The sequence below is a fragment of the Bactrocera tryoni genome, chromosome 3, assembly GCF_016617805.1.
Source record: "Bactrocera tryoni isolate S06 chromosome 3, CSIRO_BtryS06_freeze2, whole genome shotgun sequence".
Lineage (NCBI taxonomy): Eukaryota > Metazoa > Arthropoda > Insecta > Diptera > Tephritidae > Bactrocera > Bactrocera tryoni.
Window position 1 is genome coordinate 61,429,379 of NC_052501.1, and position 18,960 is coordinate 61,448,338.

An 18,960-nucleotide genomic window follows, 5' to 3' on the forward strand; every position below is an offset into this window, starting at 1 on the left:
GAAAAGACTAGAATATTTATATCCAATTTAGTCCCATAGATTATTTGATATCTACCTCTGCAAGTGCAAAGATATCAGGAATTGTTGCTGTTTAAAAGGGTGTCGTTTTGCCAAGGAGGAAGTAAGTTTTCTACCCCACCAAAGATCAACCAGAAAAATGGTGATAGGCGGTGTCGATATAGTTTCAACTGTGAATAATAAGAAAAAACAGGATAGAAAAGAAAAAAGTTTATCGCGTAACACACAGTCACACGATTTTGTCCAGCCGTGTTATTCTCGTTCTTTGGCTGATGGTTTTTCATTTGAAAGCAGCAGCTCATGTGATAGTTTTCTCGTGCAATCTAGTCCTAACCAAACAGAACCACAACAGGGCAAGGGAAAATTATCACCACATCTGAAAAAAAAGAGATTAAATTTACCGTCATTAGCCCTTGCATGTAATCGTACTGGAGTCTCCAAAATAGCCGCTGCAACTATAGCTTCTTCTATCTTAAAAGACGTTGGTATTATTTCGTCGAACGATTTAAGTAGTGTCATTGATCGTTCAAAGTTGTGCCGTGAAAGAACTAAGGTCAGATCAACTTTACAAGAAGCGGACTGCAATAAAATAGTTCGAGGGTTGTATTTTGATTGAAGGAAGGATAAGACTTTGGTTCGTATTAATAAAGAAGAGAGATTTTACAGAAACCCGAGATAGAAGATCATTATGTGATTTTATCGGAACCAGGAAGCGCCTATTTTTGGTTATGTCATCTGTGAGTCGGGGTCTGCTAAAAATATTAAGGACGCTATATTATTATATTTGAAATCGAAGTCGGTAAATGTGAGTGAATCAGCTTGTTGGTGTTATTCGTCTGATAGAGGAGGCCATTACAGGGGTTTATCTGTCAATTGCATTATTTTACTACATTTAGATGGAAAAACTATGGGACCTATAGAGAATGCTCGAAGACTTCGAACGTTTGAAGTACTTACATTCATATTCGCTCTGGCTAGTTCATCTGCTTCTTAGTTACCAGGAATATCACTAAATTCAAAAATCTGCGGAATAGGGTAGGAACGAGAACTTGGTAAGTATCTCAGTGTTGTCTGGCTTCGCTGTCTGTTGCTAACAGAACAAAGCTCGCCTTAAAAGTTTATTGTGCTCAGTAAGACAGAACTTGAATGAAATTAGGCAAGGATAATAGTTTTGTCCGAAGTTGCCAGAAACATGAAGAATCAACATAGCACTTTTTTTTTAACGGTGCCTCTTTGCAAAATTAAAGCTAACTTAACAAAATTGTTTCGGCCTACAAACAATTTGCCAGTAATTAAAGGCTCATTTCATTGTATAAGTATCCAAGTATTTATCAGAAATCATTCGGGTCTGAGATGACCTATAATACCCTTCAAATATAGGTAAGCTACTTTCACATCCCTGTGTTCCCGATACAAAAAAATATATACAGAATTTCAGAAGAATTTGTTGGAAGTATCTTAATACCATATGAGTACTCTCGATATTTTTGTAATATGTGATTATGCTGCTGACGAGTGTGGCTTCATATACTACTTTTTGGGCATTTCTGCTTTGCAGTGTTACCTTGATCAGAGGAAGCTTTTTTATGAGCACAGTTGATTTTATGGTTCGTCCTAGCATAGAATCTTGTCTCTGCTTTCTCCCCTTTAAATATTTTTCAAACAAGTGATACTTTTTAATCTGAATTCTACTTGCAGGAATACCAGGAACTATGTTCATGATATGTCATACATTTTTTGAGTTGGTTTCAGCAGATGAAGTTACAACCTTTTTCCATCTTTCTGCTAATTTGTATTCCATCCACAAAAATGATTGAAGCCAAGTTTTGATACCTTGTTCTGATGTGATCTGTATTCAAAGAGGGCGTTCTGTATCAACCGGAATAGAAGGAGTAAGACCTGGACTATAAAATGGCCGGGGCAAAATTTCTTTTACACTGTTTTTCAAATAGCTTTTAGCCGGTTTTGTAACATGAGGCCGAGCATAGCAAGGAGGAAATTAACATGGCTGGTCGCACGTTTAGAAGTTTTTCGGTAATAGCTCGCTTTCATTTGATGAATTGTCGATAGTGTTTCCCGTTAATGGGTTTACTCGTTTTTAGAAGCTCATAAGACAGTATGCCTTTCAGAAACCAAGTACCAAGTACAGAGCATTAGCTTGGATAGGATATTCAGCTTTGTCATTAATTTGGATGTGCAAATCAAATAAGGTTTTTTGCATTTGGGGTTTTCGAAATGAATTCGTTTTTAATACGAGTTACAATCCGATGTAAAGATAACTTGTTTTTGTAGCGTTTAAACAATATTTCCGTTGATACGCAAATCTGTTTTGGTAATCTTCATTGAGCATTGCTTTCAGTACTTTCTCTTAAATTTTTTGTTCACAGTCCCTTAGAAAAAGGTTTTCAAAATAATCCGTAGCACATTTCCCGCAAACCATAATTCATAGAAAAATAATGCTCTAATATGGTACCTCAGTACAAAAATAGTATACCCCGTTGGGCTGTTGAAGCTCATATTGTCTGCGCAAGAAATTGAATATAACTATTCTGCAACATAACGGCAACATAGCGCTGCATAAATCATAAATAGTCAGCTGATATCGGATCAGTGAAGCTGGGTGGGCGCGGAAATGTGAAGATAACTCACGTTGCATGCGAATTGAAGGCAGCTTTATGGTTGCAACATTGCTGCAAGCAAGTGAAAGTGAGGCAACATAACGGTGTAAGCAGTGAACAATGAACCGTTGTGGTGGTAAAGGGGAACGACCGGAAGGCAGGTGGGTATGGCGACTACGGCTACAACGGAGGAACGATAAAATCAACGCAGCGGCAAGCGTATGTAAATTGAAAGATTGTGAATTGCAAAAGGCGCCACACAGCGCTACACATTTTACAGTTAGTCAGGTCTAAGCAAAAAGGAAAGTAAAGGTGGCAAGCATTTTATGCGCAACTTAAAGGAGACATTATTGCAACAGCGAGCGAAAAGAAATAAAAAATGACGAAGAAAGAAAGTAACGCAACAATAACAATAACAACAACTAACAACAATAAATCCGTAATATCAACAACAGCTGCTGCTTTAATGTAATCAACACCAACGCCGCTGACTGCACAGACTAAGCAACAACATAACAACAACAACAAACAATATGACTATGAAACAACATAAGAGCAGCGGCGAATAAACGGAAACTAAGCAGGAAGGCTAGGGGAGATAGCGATGCTGCATGCAACACTAGTATGCAACATGAAACTCAATAAGCAACAAGCTGTAATGAAGGAAAGAAAGTCAGAGAAGGGCGGCGAGCATGTGTCACGAGGGAAGTGCCTCTTAGTTGGCGGAAAAGTCAGTCGCTATGCGAGCAGCGAGTGGCATGTTGCAAGCAGCGCCGAGCGTAAGTGGCGGAAGGAAACTTGATAGTGATAAGCTTAGAGCGCCAACAATAACAATAACACTAACACAACGCGGCGTAGATCAAGTGACACGGAAAGCGCTAGCTTAACAACAACAACAAGAGCTGCAAGCTAGACGCCAAGCCAGACACATTAACGGTGATAACAATAAAAGCGGCTAGTATTAAAACTAGCATTGTAATGAAAATAAATCAAGCGTTAGCACGTGGGGGGAAGGATGTGGCGCAAGCGTTGATAAGCAAACACTTGTGTGGCTTTTTCGCTGCTGCGCCTCCGGCAGGCGTTTGAAAGGATGCGTCCATGTGGTAAGTTAGTTGTATATTTACTTGCAATCTTAAATTTAATTAGAATGATGAGAGAGAGAGAGAAAGAGCGAGAGAGAAATATGCTGAAGGACTGAGCTGGGGAAGGTGTCAGAAACAAAAATGGGGTTAACTAAATTTTCGCACAGAAAAACATTCTTAAAGAGGTGAATTATCAGCATTTAACTACCTGAAACTTATATCCGGTTGTTGACAAGATTTTTGGGGCCAAGATATCAATATTATCGGCGTTGGCCAGCAGCTGTATTATAGAAGATTCACCTGCTCGATTTAGCTGAACAGCTCGAATTATTATCTCCAGAAGAAGGAATCTCCTTGTCTGAAACTTGGCTTGGCATGGAACGGCTCAGAGAGATTCCTTCAGATCCTGATGGAGCTTTTGACGTTGCTCAACGTCAGCTTACACAGGCGTATTAGCTATGCCGGGATACTAAGTTCAAGCATAGCGTAGAAGTAGTATGTATCGATCTTATTATCACGGGTCTTTTCCAAGACTTGGCGCATGGTGAAAATATGTTCGTTTGTAGATTTTCAATATAAAACCACGCATGGTGAATGTCTTATCTTAATAGTAGATTTCCTACGTCTAATGCTACACAGACAAAGTGTAATCAATTGACGGTATGTTTCAGTATTTCAAACGCTACGCTCGATAGGATCTTGAATGCCATATATATTAAGGTGACCTAACAAAAGGTGATTGGTGCAGATTGTGGAGTCCGACCAAATTTTGCAAAAAAGATGATTGTTAGCTCTTCGCCGCTGTGTTTGAATGGCACGGCCGGTAATCCATCGTCCCATGACGCTTTGTTATTCTTCGAACTGAATGCGTTATTCAAAGAAAATAGTTACCAACCCTAAGAATTGCAGCATTTTAGCAGGCTAATGGCCAAATTCGGAGGACTTCTACATCAGAAACGGAAGCTTCTGATGTCGACTATTCCGAATGTCTTGCTCTACGGAGCAGAAATTCGGTTGGACTCCCTGAGGAAAATTAACCTACGTAAAGCACTAGAAAAAGTTTATCGTACAGTTGCTCTAAGGATAGTTTCGACAAACTCGTTGGGAACAAGAACGTCATGGTGGATGGACATCTTCAAAGTTTAAAAGAGTGGTCCTGTAGGAAACATGGCGAGGTGGGATTACTATGCAGATGCCATCCAGACGCGAATATTTTATGTATAAAGTATCTGTATAAAATGAGAAACGTTGAAGTGCCGTCATAAATGTACATATATATGTACAACGATGTAATCGAAGACGACATAGAACATATATTTCTTTATGGAACGTCACCCTGAAGAAATGCGAAAGTGATTCAAGGTTGGGTGGCGGCTCCTCGAATTGAATTTTGTAGTGGCCAACAAGCTCCACATAGAATTGCTGTTACGAGGCTATGCCGATGCAGAAGGCAATTTTCTTATCCTGGACTGGAAAAGCGATTTTGCATGTCTGCTGAGCTGCTGAGCTGATTGAACGCTACAAAAATGTAGTTTTGCACTGAATTATGATTGGTGGAAGGAGATGTATCCGTTATGACCGCACTAAATGCAAAAATCATATGCAAAACCTGGCCAATCAACCAAATCCAAATCAATAGCCAAGAAAAAAATTCTTAACGCGAAGATAATGCCCTTTAATTTGTGGGGTCAAAAGAGCGTGCTGTATTACGAACTCCTAAAAGCGAGTGAAACCTTTAACTAGGAACATCGCTGAAAAGAACTCATCAAATTGAAGTGAGCAAAGACGGCCGAAATTAAGACTAGACGAGGCAATAATTTTCGATCATGACAGCGCCTGGCCTGATCTGGCAAGACCAGTTAAATAATAATTGGAAAACAATGGCTATGAAGTTTTGCCAAAAAAGTATCCAGAAATTAAATATTTAATTATTCATCAATATTTATTTTTTCGGTTTCAAAGTAATCCCCTTCAGATATAATACACTTATGCCAAAGATTTTTTCAGTTTTCCAAACATTTTTCATAAACTCTTTTGGGATGGCTTTCAGCTCCTTCAGCGAATTTTGTTTTATCTCTTCGATCGACTTGTTTATATACTAACCTCATAAGCCCATGTCCCATTGGCGGTTATAATGCTCTCCATGAAAAGGAAAGGGACCTGTTTATGGTATTATTTTTGAAAAAAATTCAGTTTTATCGGAACGAATCAAGCAAGAACGCGTCTCATACCCAAAATATTCATAAGAATCATTTAAACGGACTCGCTCTCTAACATTTGCCTGACGATTTTCAAGCGCCATATCCTTCCCTTATTGAATATTTTCATGAATTGTCGAAGGAAGTACAGGAATACAATTCCCGGGTACTTTTTTGTCACAATATAGTTCAGTCTTTGCCTCTATGACTACAATGTGTTTTGGTCGATGCAGAACACCTTCAGAGAAAAACGGTGCACAACAGCTATAATTCGCTTGATTCATACTATACCTAGTCTTCAAGTCGCCGCAGTTCTTTTGTTATGAAATTTGCAAATTTTCAGATAAATTGGAAATGTTAAAGCTTCAGACGGGCAATAATTTGAAAATCCTATTGTACATGTTTTTCTTAAATAACCGTTCCGATTTAATAACGAATAAGTTAGACCAATATAACGAATATATAATAACAAGGTGAACTGCGAATATATATTTTACAAGTAAGATGAAGAATAGAGACTATTTCAAATACTTTCGGCGAAATTTCTACGCAGTGTAGCTCGGTAACACATAAACCAATCTATAAATCTGACAGCACAAACATTCTATATCTTAAATTAAAAAAGTATCAACATCTACGAAATTACTTTCAATATTTGTACTTACACACAAATGTTTTGAAGCTTAGACGAGGTCTAAAATACCTAAAATAGAGAAAAATATATGATATTATAGAAAGTCGCTATGGTCATATTATAAAAGACTTCAAATTATTTTTCATAATACATATTACATATGAGATTGTATCAGGTAATAGTTAAAGATATAGAAAGTATAAGTGGAACTAGAAGTTATCTTGAACCACCAACTACCAAATTCAAAAAAGAAGATTATATTCAATATCTGAATAAAAAATATTAGTAATATTTTATATTTTTGTTAATTATTTTTTTAGAAGTTTCATGATCTCAAGCAAAAGGTGGCAAATTTTGCTTTTTATCAGCCATATTTATAAGCCATTTTTTTACCATTATGTTTTAAATATAATAAATATAAACCACTTAATAACTGTAGTATTTCATTGTAAGTCTTTAGATTAACCTTATCAAGGAGTTAACTAAGAGTGGCACCTCTCTCTCTCTCAACATTTATACTGTTTTACGTTTTTTTGGATCAGTGATTTGCATTTTGAAGTCCGATAAGAGTGGCAATCCTTTTCCAGTATAAACAATAATGTGATCATTTAATTTGCATTAAGTTGATTTTAAAAATTTTGTTAAACTTTCATTAAATATTTTTACAATAATTCAATTGTGTGTATGTGGCAACATTCCAAAATAAATATTTTTAAGGTTTGTATATATTTTGAAAAAAAATTTTATAAAATAAGAAGTCTTTTTAATTTTAAGTTTAATTTCTAAATGTGAAATTTTAAAAGATGGTGGCAACACGGTTTCAAAAATTTACTACAATTAAATTTTCTCTGCGATGTAAACTGAATTATTCAGTTTTTGGTTTTTAATTTATATTAAACATTTTTAAAATCAATTAATACGTCGCATATGGCAACATTCTTGAATAAGTATTTTATATGTTCATATGATTTTTGAATAAAAATTTTTAAATACGATTTTTTTTCAATTTTCAGTTTAATACCCCTTTTTCGTTAACAGTGGCAACCCCGTTTTGTAAATTCAATACAATTCAACTTCTTAACAAACTAAGTTGAATTGTAAAGTTGTATTAACTTTTTATTTTATTTACTAAACTTTTTTTACAATTGGGAACACATATGGCAACATTCTTAAAAAATATTTTTTATAATTATTTTTTTTTTCTTAAACATTTAGAGAAATCCATTTCAAATCCGAAATTTATTTCAAAGTCTATTCAACTGCAAAACACAGCGGATTTTTATACAAAATATAATTTAGTATAGCATAGCCTTAGGCGCATTCCACTTTCTTCTATAAATAAATTACTTTGTTTAAGAGCATAATAATGCTGCCAGCGTTAAATGCTCAAATTAAGTGCCAATACGTTGATGGATAACTGTGGCCACTTTTGAGCATGTGTGCCTGTAGGAGTATATACATATACATATGTATGTATTTGTGCGGTAGATAGTGCCCTAAATAAGTGCCACCCATGCAAACTCTTCTTATGGGCGCAACTGCGAATATATGTGAGCGCATTACCAGCCCACACACACCTCCGCACATACATGTCGGATCACATTAACGCTTTTAGTGTTGCCATATTCTGCATACGGTATGTGTGTGTGTATTGGTGCGTCAGGTCGCGTCACGTTGCCTGTTATGTAGCAGCTTAAAATTCCATTGGAAATTCAGCTTTGCCTGCTGCAACTATAACACACACACACACACACTGGTACACCCACTAGGGTACTTGCGCCTAGTTTTCAAATTGCATTAAACCTAACGGTCCGCCTGCAACTGCTAATGTGCAGCTCATCAACAAATACTCAAGCACTCACACACTGAAATCGCCCCTGCCACCTCGGCGTAATGAGCGTGCTACACATTAAATGCCATCAGCGCTATGCATGCAACAACAACAGTAACAACAAGCCATAGCAACAACATTAGCCGGCAGCAACGGCAAACTGTTACTGATGAGAATTACGTGTGTTAAATGCTAGACACATCTCCTCAAATGTTGCATGCATATGTGAATGTATGTATGTGTGTGAGTGTGCTGTGTGTGACGGCGCTTCAATTTAATGAGCGAAATGAAGTACTTCAGCCACCAGCAGACGCTAAAATGTATGCATGTTGCAAATAAGTGCGGCAGCCACGCGCACCAATACAGCTGCAGGCACTCATATAGATACAGCGGCGGCATGGATATCTCACACTCTCCCTTTCAATAAAATCTTCAAATTTTTAAGTTTCTCTCTTTTATTTTATTGTTGTTGTGTGTGTTGCCGAAAAATGCAGATCCCTTGTGAGTGTAACATCTGGGATGAAAACTATCTGATCTTTGATATCTCGATTCCCAGACAAAACAGACAGCTCAATTTGACCTAATGTGCATGACTTCTTCTTTTTATTCTTTACTGGCGTATACACTACTTACGCGGTTATAGCCAAGTTAACAACACCGCGCCAGTCGTTTCCTATTTTCGCTATTTCTGGAGTGGAGGTCTTTCTCTTCCTCTGCTTCCAAGAGCGAGTACTAAATCGAAAATCTTCAAAGCTGGAGTGTTCTCCTCCGCTGTCTTCGCTTAACTATGTCAATATCGTTGTATATCTCGTACAACTCACTCCGGATGCCATTGAGTGAGCCTCCACACTATATAGCAGAATGCTCTTGAAGTCCAACGCTGAATCACTATCACAAACAGGTGCTATTTTAGACTGAGTAGGCATTAAAAAGTGAGAGGCCTTTTCAAAATAATTCAAATGACTTCAGTCTACGGTATTCAGTCTCGCACCATTACTTGAATGTCTGTTTTCCCACTATTTACTCAGATAGAATTCACAGTTGTTATAGACCTCGGTTCTTTGCAGACTCTATTTTAAGAAGCACTTAGAACTTTCTCTAAATCTAATCCAATCTAAGTATTTCTGTGGAACTTATGTGGATCCAGATTTATTGTGATTTTATTTATATTTAAGGTCCTGGAAGAGTACTATCCGATCCTTATTCTCTGGCTTCCCAGTCAAATCAGATGGTACAACTCGACTTAATGTTCACGGTTTTAGACTTCAGGATTCAGTCACGCATAAATATACATACATAAATATCAGAAACCTGTAGGATTCTTTTCAACACTATTTATTCATATAGAATCCGCAGTGGTCTCTACAGACCTTAGGTCTTTGCGGACTATCCTGAGTATAATACTTCCTTCTTTGCATCTAATCCAACCATAGCTTATATAGATGTAAGCCATCACAAGCGTAGATAATTTCTGTGGAGTCATCATCATCTCATCAGAAACAGTTTAAGCATAGATGTTAGAATTTAATTTGACCTAACCAGTTCTAGATAATAGCTTCATAACATACTTTTCGCTGTTCTGAATATGATCCAACTTTAACTAACCTAAAGTATAAATAGATTCCACATAATATCTACTTCAATTGATCCTTCTGATTATAAATAACCCACAACTTAAAAAATCGAACTGAAGAGATTTCACATTTGGATTGTGTGTAACTTGTCTTTGTAAATTTCAGGCTAAGATCAAACTCTCTGTAGCCAATCAAAACTTTAATCTCACCTACTTTGACACCGAAAAAGTTGCCCACTCTTTTAAAGTGCCTTGTATCGCTCGTTTTATAGTACAGATAAAAATATAGTATAGTTAGCAAGGTAGGTAGAGAGGTAGTCTGACGACGTTGTGTGAAGCTACAGCGATTAAAAACTCCTTACTATATTACCTTCTCTCTGAAGCACTCCGTGTTTCCGATGAAGTTCATTAATACAAAATATTTTATCTGTGCAACCTCCGAAATATTGTCGAAATTCCTCAACCGATAGTTGCATTTTTCCCTATACATAGTAAATCTTTACATTTTTATAGAAGATATTTTATAGTTTCCTCTTCTTATACCTCTTGATAGCTTCTATGACAATCATTATATGCTGTACCCAGTCTGCTGGCATATATGACAAAGTAGAGTTTTTATGCCATCAATTTTAGAGCTCTTAAGTCATTCGTTTTAATTCGTGCGGCCCATATTGATGTAGATATTTACTTCAACGAGACTCAGATATATTCCTAACAGATTTGTCGATTAAATATATACAAGCAGATAGAAGCATATAAATTCCCTGTCCATGTGCTTCACAGTTACCAGCGTTATTATTATGCCCTCATATCCATTGCAGCTTAATCGTCAATTAGGCCGTTAGATCCCCTAAGGGATCAAGGCATTCTTTCATTATTATTGACGAAACCCTAAGAAACTTTAGTGATTTCAAAGTGGCTTGGCTATATGTATATATAAATATATTCTTTTTTGTAAGCACACTCCTTATTTGAACAAGAAGGCTTTCTTTAATTGCTATGAACTACGATGGATGACACTGCAGTGGTCTTGTAGAGCAAAGCCGATTTTGATCCGTGTAAATGTTTATCTCTGAACTCCTGTTCACTTCTCCCACATATTATGCAAATAACAAAATAAACACTGAAGGCATACTTCTAATACTTTATGGGTTAGGAAATCTGAACATTACATACCGTGAGACCTTGTGCTTCATAAAAATTCGAAAGACCTAAACTAATTTCCACTAATTAATATTCAGTGGTGAAACTGATCTCACTTCCTACCTAAATCAGGCTCTACAGTTTCGAAAATAGCTTCAAGCTCTAACGGTGGAATTTATTGGCTAGCTTGTGGTAAGAACCGATTATAATTAAACTCGGTACTGGCAACTTCAAATCACACTATACTGTTTGTTACTATTTTATAGCCCGATCGGCGCTTAAAAGTATGCTGTAAGAAATACAAATAAACCAAATCTTACAAATAAATATAATCACAACATAAACTTCATAAACACATTTAAGATAATTAATGAATTGAATTAATAAAAAGACGAAAAATTTAAAATCATTACAACAACGCTTTTGCATACGCAACACAATCGAAAACCGTTTTACACAAAAAAAAAAAAATAATTTAATTAAGCAATTTTAAATAGTTCAGCTTATTGTTAAATATATGCTTAATGAATTAATTAATTACGCTTGTGTCAATTACATTAGTTGCATTCATCAAAGTAGTTAATCAAGGAGCGCCCCTTAAAGTATATAAAGCTTTTAGGACGTCATTACTTTGAGGTATCAACAATCAATCGCACTTTATAAAAATGTATTTACATTAATATGTGTGAATGCCAAATGTTTATTAAGGCTTAATTAAAAATTAAAGTGCCGGAAAGTATGCTTTGGTTTGCAATTATTGCTCAGATTTAAAAAAGCTTAATGATTACAATCAAAGAAAACAGGAAAATGCACGAAATGGTTTTAATTATGCCAGGTAATTAAATGTTGTAAGTTGAAACACCTAACGGTATCCTAAAATTATTAAAAAAAAAAAACAATATTATACATTGCATACTTTTCAGTGATTTCTTTTCAATATCAGTTACATATTTTTTTAGTGAAGTGTGAGTTTGTATTGTGTTCAAAAGTATACTTTAATAATTAAAAACTGTGAATTTTTATTATGTATTTAAAATGTTTTTAATTCCGATTTCAAATTAAACTTATTTTGAATGCAGAGTCAGTGAAATGCGAGTTATTCGAATTCTAAATTCTTCTGCAGAGCCGCTCCTATATTCGATTTAAGGGTTCAATTTTAGCGCATGTTCAGTAGAGTTGCGGCTGCGAACGGGCGTCGGTCTTGAAACAATCGTCTTGATATATAAATGTGTACAAAACCTTATGCTACTTGCCTAGCGAGGTTGTACACTGGTTTACGACCCGCCAAGTAGAAATTACTTTCAATGGAAAAGATACAACAGCCTCGGCTGAAAAATGACAACTGCACCCGCCACAACGTCAAAATTGTTCTTGCCGATGGTGGGCAAAGGAAGCCATCTTTGGCACAAAAGTTGAAATATTCAGCCTCCATGCAAGCGAATGGATGGCGGGTCCGATTCTCCAATCGATGACGATGGAATAGACCGACTATTATGCGATTCGAAAAGCCATTACCCGCCTGGAGAACAACAAATCGGCGGGTTCCGATGAATTATCGGCTGAGCTGTTTAAATACGGGGGCCAAAAATTGACGAGATGCATGCAACAGCTTCTTTGTAAAATATGGATAGATGAAACCAAGCCCGACGAATGGAACCTAAGTGTACTTTGCTCAATCCACAAAATATTAGACTCGACAATCTTCGCCAATTACCGTGAAATAAGCCTCCAAACTGCCTCTATGCCGCTATGTCTGTATCCCCGCAAAGCTAATTTGGCTGTGTTGAAGGTTGAGCATCCCCAGAAGCTCCTTTAAGATCGGCAAGGACCTCTCCGAGTCGTTTGATACCAAGCTAGGTTTCAGATAGTAGACTCCCTGTCATGTGACTTTTTCAATCTGTTGCCGAAGAAAATAATACTCTGTACTATAGCTCTGCAGTTAAATAGAGAAAAGTGTACAGTTGCTCGGGCACATCGATGGTATTGATATTATTGGCGTGAACAACCGCGCCGTTAGCCGAGCTTTCTCCAGACTGTTTGAAGAAACAAAGCGTAAGCATCTGGTAGCATTCCGCTATATGGTGCGGAGGGTTGGACAATGACATCATCTGATAATCCGGCCTTAGGAGTGTCGAAAGAAAGGTTTTGTGTAAGATTTATAGTCCTTTGCGCATTGGCAACGGCAAGTACCGAAGTCGATTGAAAGATGAGCTGTACGAGATATACGATGAAAGACAGCGGCTGCGCTGACTAATAAATAATGAATGATGACCAATGACAATTGACTTGGGACTTGTGATTACTATCTAATAACTAGTGCATAATACTAGTGACGGAGTGCTATTGACTTATGGCAAAGGAATAACGAATGACTGTATCCGAATGACTTATACATAGTTAATAAATGACGGATTCCAAATGATTAATAACTAATAATTAAAGATTAGCGATTGATTAGTTATGATTTGTAACTAAATAGTCAGTAGTAAATAATCGGTGATCCATCGGAGTCAAAGCCAACAAAGCCTAATAACAAAATACAGACAATTTATATAATTATCTCTGGATTAAATCGCTTTAAATTTTTAGTTAAATCATTAAGTTTTATAAGAAAAATCAACGACAGTATTTGCCTTCGTATGCGTATTCGTAATGACTTAATTTCTACTTGCCACATGTACTTACATACTTAAGCATGCCACGCTGTGCGTGCAACAGACGATAGTGTGATGAAATGTGGCAACTTAATTGGCATTTCACCTACTTAAAAGCGCGGCAAAGTAGTAAAAAGCCTCGAGGGCACACATCGCGTCGCCAACTTACACGAGTAGCATTGTAAAGTTGCAGGCGGGAAAATGCATAATGAAGGAAATGAAAAAAACTGTGTAGAAAGCATGTTACCATGATGTTGCAAGTAAGGCAGCTGGCACTTAAGCTGTGGTAGTTTTACGCATGTAATTGTTGTTCTGCCTCAAAGGCGAGCGCGGAGCTTGTTGTTGCCGCTGCAGCCACAAATAGGCATATGTATGCCAACTGCTTGCAACAAACGTTGGTGAGCGTGGCAATGTTGCGGTTTCGAGTGGCTTGTGGCAATTCGGTCGTTGGAGGTGCAACAGAACTTAAAAGCAAAAAAACAAAAAATAAATAAGTGTGGAGGGTGAGAACTAACCTACCAACATAAAAAAAAAAATTAATTCTTACAGCAAAGTCATTGGTGGAATTTATGCTTTTCAGTGGCAGCAAATTTGTTGTTTTTCTTACCAAGAACCCATTTGGTGTTGCTTATGCCAAATACAAGATTTGCGGAGCTTTCTTTAATACTCAGATAGTAAAAAAATATTACAACAACAACATCATATGACACTTTTATGTGAAAAATTAAATTAAAATTTATGTTGCCACCAAAGGTAACTTAAATGCAGCGTTTGAGGCATGCCACAGCACGACTATCGTCAGAAACAGTAATGTGTACCGCATTTGTGTTGCAAATATATAGCCAAAAGTGGCGGTAACAAGACACGCCTACAGCCATAACAACAACTGCGCTACCATGCAGCTTGCCACTTGCCCTGCAGCTTGTTGCAGTGCAGTTTTATGGCGCGCAAAGCGCTCATCACACACATACAAACAGATAACCGTGTTTCGGCAATAAAATTTCATGCACATATATGTATGTAACAAGCTTTGGCAAACTGCTGCATCCATGTCATGTCATATCACTTTCATGCAACACATTGCGGCAGCAAATCGTAAAAGTTTGCTTTCTTCAAAATTTGATGTTGCAAGCATCAAATCATCTTTATGTTCGTGCTGCCAGGCTCCACCTCCTGCTGCCTCACTTTTTATTAAGAAAAATTTTAAAAGGCATGCGCTTTTTTTGAGTTTCTTTCTGTTGTCATTCACTTTAAGTAACAATTTTAAGTCAGTTGTACTTTCTTAACGCTTCCACTGCCGTTTGGCTGCGCCATCTTGCCACATAATCTTAACAAGTTACCCCGTTCTGCCTGCTCATCCGCTGCATCTGCTTTAACTCTACTAAAGTAAGTGCTTTTTATGTTGCTTGCCACACTTTCTGTTGCACGAAATGAAAAATCATGTAATTTTTGTGTATATGCTGCATGTGCCACATGCCACATATTGCTTACTGCCTGCACAGACAACAAATGCATGTCTCGCTACAAACAAAACCAACAGTTGGGTAAGTGCAACAACACCTCGTAAACTGTCTGTTGCATGAAAGAAGTGACTTGCCACAGTCAACTGCAGCTCAATCACATACCCAGCTTTTTTAACTTTGGATGTGGTTATTGTGAGTGTTCATTTTACTTTGTTAGCTGTCAGGAGGTAGATGAAAAAGAAACAATGCAAAGCTTGGTGTAAGAAAATAATCGGAACTATCGGTCCAGGTCTTTTTGGCGAGGTTTCGGAGGTTACACAGATACATTTTTCTGTACCGTTAAACTTCATCAAAAACACGGGGTGGTTCAGACTAGAGCCATAAGAATAAGGGGACTTCATCATCATTAGACATCCACTCGACCTATCTTACTCTAAGTAAAAGTTTGGTAGAAATAATACATTTAAACATTGGATCACAGAAGTATATTTTTCAGAATTCATCGAAATCGAAAAATCTTCCTCAGCAAAAATTTTTCTAACACAATATTTCTAGTGAAATGTTGGATCATCTTTCTTATGGACTAGAACAGTAGATGCGAGTGATGAATCATTTACAGCTTTACGCACGTTGAATCGGTCATACGAAGTTACATAACAGGAGGTTTCGGAAGTTTTTCACTAAAAAAGAAATGCAGTCAATCAATATTCACTAAGTAATTTCGTTCGATGATAACTGCTGATCTTAAGGAATTTCTTTGCACCTAACCGCTTTACCGTTATATGAAGGGAGGTACTTTTTTCAAAAACCTGGTTTGACAGATCACGTGCGAGTCGTGTGTTGGAAATCTCATCATGGAAAGACTTACGCCTGAACAACATTTACAAATCGTTCTACTTTATAACGAAAATTCACGTTCTGTAAAGAATGAGTTTCGCGCGCTTCGCTCAACTTATGGTCAGCATAATCGGTCTACTGAGCGTACTATGTATTCATTATTTGATTTCAAAAAGACGATGTCACTTCCCACACATCGCATCAATTAATGGGTTTATTGAGAGTTGGCCAACAAGATCGTGTGATATCACACCGTTGGACTCTTTCCTGTAGCAGTGTGTAAAATCTAAGGAGTATACGGACAATACCGCTCCGATTTGGTCTTGGATTAAAACATCACGCATCTAATTCGCCAGTTATCAGTCGAAATAAAGGAGATAATTTTCAAAAAGTAAATACCAATGAATGTTCTTTCGAATGATAATAAACATTCCCCATTAAATTTGAAGTTTTTGTGTTTTTTTTTTTTATAAATGTAATGAACCTTAAGATCACCCTTTATTTGAGTAGTTAATATAGTTAGGCTTGTTTGTAAAAAATGTTCTTATTTTTTTTGTAATAGTTTTTGTTTGGTGCTCTATCGAAAATGGAAGATCGAAGAGAAAGGGTAAAAATGCAGTTTAAAGATTTGTGGGATGTGTAAAGAAAAGATTTGTTAATTGAATGCCAATCGAAAAATTTCCTTCCGATAATTACAATCTTGGGGACGCACCACGGTCTGGAAGAGCTCTGGAAGGATAAAATAAAGTCATTGGTCGATACAAATGATAAAATTTGTCTAATACATAAAGCGTCTAAAATTAATTTCGAAGCTTAACATATGGGTTCCTCAAGTTAATACAGAACAGAATTTGATTTGTCGCATTAACGACTGTGATTTTCTTATTCAACGTCAAAGAAGTGATCCAATTTTTGAGCGCATTGTTACTGGCTATGAAAAGTGGATTGTATATAAGAAAAAGCCTGCGAAGCTCTATTAGAAAACCACGGGAATATAAAAAGGCAACTGTATTTACGGATAGCCAGGCGGCGCTCCTGGCCTTGTCTTCACGCATGACAAATTCCAGCGTAGTTAACAACAGCAATAGAGCACTAAGCTCAATACAAGACAAGCTCCAACTCAACTTGATCTGGGTTCCCGGCCACAGGAACATTTTCGGTAACGAAAAAGCAGACGTGTTGGCAAAGGTAGGAGCTTTCCTCAACGAATCCGAGGTGGAGCTAATACCAAGCCCGCTAGGATCGATCAAAGGAGAGATCAATAGACAATTTCAGCAAGTTGCAAATAACAGGTGGAAAAACATTACAAAATGCGTCATAACTAAACAATTATGACCAATATATGTCAGGAAAAGAACCAACGACTTACTAAATAGGTCAAGAAAAAGTATTTACAGAATAACAGCTACCACAACAGGGCACTGGCCATTTGGGGAACACGCATCCAAAATGGGTATGCCCTACAACGACATCTGCCGTGGCTGCGGAGTAGCAGGGAACAAGGAAACAATCTACCACTTTCTCTGCGAATGCCCAGCTCTAGCACAGATCCGACACAAAACACTTGGAATCCATCAAGCACCAAACCTTGGATGGATTTTCACTAAAAGCATATCGGACATAAGTAGTTTCATCGAAACCTCAAAATGGTTTGAGAAAGGAAGTGAAACGTAATAACAGATACAGGAGGTTCTACGAACAGTGTATCAAAATGGCACATCAAGTGCTAATTGAGCCCGATAGGAGCCAACAGAATCTCTAGAAATCGTTCGCACTATTATTTGTTTCCGTCTGTAAAAACAAATAAAAACAACAATAAAAAATTTTAAAAATAAAATAGCAAATAAAAAATAAAAAAAAAAATGAAAATAGATTAAAAACAAAAAAAAGGTTTTGAATGGGAGAACCATCCCCTCAAATTCGGGACGTCAAAACCATTTGCACCAGTTTTTGCCTGCAAGGATATACAATTTTATAAGCATAATCTCAATCTCTTGTCCGAAATATAGCAAAAGGTATTGAACCAAAGTGAAAATACATAATTTCGTAAAATATTTTACATAATAAAACGATCGTGTTTGAAATGCACTAACAAAATGAGATTTCTCCGTGAACGATCCAATATTTTAAAATTTGTTCACAACTCCCTGTCTGTTTCAGTTTCCACTTTTTGATCGGATGTAGTCCACATTTACGATACCAGTATATTTTTTAGACAATTACAAAGAAAAGTATTATATATCTTTAAATGAAACTAAGTTCTAATCAATTTAGGTTATAAGAAATGAGATCGGGTAAAATTTTACTAAGTTTAACATGAAGTTTGTAAGCCCCAGAAAAAAGGTCGGGCACCCTATCTGTTTGACTGTACGTCTGTCTGCATATACGCGAGCCAGTACCGCAAATTTTTAAAATATCGATATGCAATTCTTCTCTTGTTCTTTTCTCCCCCAGAAGCTGCTCATTTTTCGGAACCGCCGATATTGGACCACGATAGGAAGCCGAACGTTTGGAATCGAGTGTTTGTATGAAAATTCATTTAAAAAGATATCTTCAAGAAATTTGGTCTAAAACAAAACTAAATAATAAAGGCATGAGTTACGGAATCCCGAAACTGTAAAATAAGACCTCAAAAGTCACAGGAGTATGAAGATCAAATTATTTACAAACCCAAATAGTACAATGAAAATTCATCTATATAAAATATTATCATAGAAAAAATTGTAATGTATTTGATCATATTTAAAATAGTTTAAAATATACTACATATTACTTATTTTTCCGAGGCTGTTGGTGCCGGGGAGCCCAGCGCACAACCCAATGAAGGGGATGTTTCGCCTTTTCACTTTAGCTCGCCTTCGAACGGATGTTCTTAGGCCACCCAGAGGATACTTGGTCAAAGACCGGAA

The 18,960-nt window shown here is 36.8% G+C and overlaps 1 protein-coding gene across 6 annotated transcripts in view; it reads right to left on the minus strand.

The window, feature by feature from the left end:
• LOC120770074 (mucin-19) overlaps positions 1 to 18,960 on the minus strand; it is a 387,036-nt gene that overhangs the window by 330,704 nt on the left and 37,372 nt on the right. For all 6 annotated transcript variants that reach the window (XM_040097213.1, XM_040097207.1, XM_040097212.1 and 3 more), the window contains exon 2: positions 6,582 to 6,619. The gene's annotated coding sequence lies outside the window, so the exon portion shown is untranslated. The remainder of the gene's footprint in view (positions 1 to 6,581; positions 6,620 to 18,960) is intronic.